We start from the raw sequence: 2,475 nt of genomic DNA on the forward strand, positions 1-2,475 counted from the left end.
GCCAAGGGAAAATCAGAAACTTTATGAGCAAAACTACAAAACGTTTTCCACACAAATTAGTCTGATCTAACCAACTGGAAAAATATTAAATGCTCTTGGATTGGGCGAGTAAATATAATAAAGATGACAATACTACCTAAAATAATCTATTTATTTAGCGCTATACCAGACTCCCAAAAAACTATTTTGATGACCTAGAAAAAATAACAACAAAGTTCATATGGAAAAACAAAAGGTCAAGAATTTCAAGGGAATTAATGAAAAAAAAATCAAATGAAGGTGGCCTAGCTGTACCAGATCTAAAATTATATTATAAAGCAACAGTTACTAAAACCATCTGGTATTGGCTAAGAAATAGACTAGTTGATCAATGGAATAGGTTAGGTTCAAAGGACAAAACAGCCAATAACTTTAATAATCTAGTATTTGACAAACCCAAAGACTCCAGTTTTGGGGATAAGAACTCACTATTTGACAAAAATTTCTGGGAAAATTGGAAATGAGTATGGCAGAAACTAGGCATTGACCCACACTTAACACCGTATACTAAGATAAGGTCAAAATGGGTTCATGACCTAGGCATAAAGAATGAGATTATAAATAAATTGGAAGAACATAGGATAGTTTACCTCTCAAACCTGTGGAAGAGGGAGGAATTTATGACCAAAGAAGAACTAGAGATCACTATTGACCACAAAATAGAAAATTTTGATTATATCAAATTGAAAAGTTTTTATACAAACAAAACAAAGGCAGACAAGATTAGAAGGGAATCAATAAACTGGGAAAACATTTTTACAGTCAAAGGTTCTGAGAAAGGCCTCATTTCCAAAATAGAGAATTGACTCTAATTTATAAGAAATCAAACCATTCTCCAATTGATAAATGGTCAAAGGATATGAACAGACAATTCTCAGACAAAGAAATTAAAACTATTTATAGCCATATGAAAATATGCTCCAAATCATTATTAATCAGAGAAATGCAAATTAAGACAACTCTGAGATACCACTACACGCCTATCAGATTGGCTAGAATGACAGAGAAAGATAATGTGGAATGTTGGAGGGGATGTGGGAAAACAGGGACACTGATACATTGTTGGTGGAATTGTGAACACATCCAGCCATTCTGGAGAGCGATTTGGAACTATGCTCAAAAAGTTATCAAGCTGTGCATACCCTTTGATCCAGCAGTGTTTCTACTGGGCTTATACCCCAAAGAGATACTAAAGAAGGGAAAGGGACCTGTATGTGCCAAAAAGTTTGTGGCAGCCCTGTTTGTAGTGGCTAGAAGCTGGAAAATGAATGGATGCCCATCAATTGGAGAATGGCTGGGTAAATTGTGGTATATGAACGTTATGGAATATTATTGCTCTATAAGGAATGACCAGCAGGATGAATACAGAGAGGACTGGTGAGACTTACATGAACTGATGCTAAGTGAAATGAGCAGAACCAGGAGATCATTATATACCTCAGCAATGATACTGTTTGAGGATGTATTCTGATGGAAGTGGATCTCTTCGATAAAGAGAGCTAATTCAGTTTCAATTGATTAAGGATGGAAAGAAGCAGCTACACTCAGAGAAAGAACACTGGGAAATGAATATAAACTGCTTGCATTTCTGTTTTTCTTCCCGGGTTATTTCTACCTTCTGAATCCAATTCTCCCTGTGCAAAAAGAGAACTGTTCAGTTCTGCACACATATATTGTATCTAGGATATACTGTAACCTATTCAACACATAAAGGACTATTTGCCATCTGAGGGAGGGGGTAGATGGAGGGAGGGGAAAAATCGGAACAGAAGTGAGTGCAAGGAATAATGCTGTAAAAAATTACCCTGGCATGGGTTCTATCAATAAAAAGTTTAAAAAAAAAAAGAAAAGAAAAAAGTGAAATATGTAATATATTAAATAATAATAAAATGTTCATAATAAAGAGCTTGCAACAGATGAAGGGCTGGTCACCAAGCCAAGAAAATCTGGGTTCAAATCCTGACAGACTAATTCTGTGATCCTGGATGTCATTTAATTTCTCAGAGTCCCAGGCAGCTGCCTCTCAAGATTTTAGAAGAGGTATTGATTTGAATCAATAGAGGGAGATTTACTTATTTTTTTAAATTAAAGCTTTTTAATTTTCAAACATGCACATGGATGACTTTTCAACATTAACCCCTGCAAAAACTTGTATTCTAATTTTCCCCATCTTCTCCACCCTCTCCCCTAGATAACAAGTAATTTAATATATGTTAAACATATTAAAATATATGTTAAATCCAATATATGTAAACGTATGTTTTGTTTATGTATATGTATATGTATAAACACGTTTATACAATTATCTTGCTGCACAAGAAAAATCAGATCAAAAAGGAAAAAAATGAGAAAGAAAACAAAATGCAAGTAAACAACAAATAAAAAGAGTGAAAATGCTATGTTATGTCTCACAATCCTCTCTCTGGGAATAGATGG

The sequence above is a fragment of the Antechinus flavipes genome, chromosome 3 (genome assembly GCF_016432865.1).
Source record: "Antechinus flavipes isolate AdamAnt ecotype Samford, QLD, Australia chromosome 3, AdamAnt_v2, whole genome shotgun sequence".
Classification (NCBI taxonomy): Eukaryota; Metazoa; Chordata; class Mammalia; order Dasyuromorphia; family Dasyuridae; genus Antechinus; species Antechinus flavipes.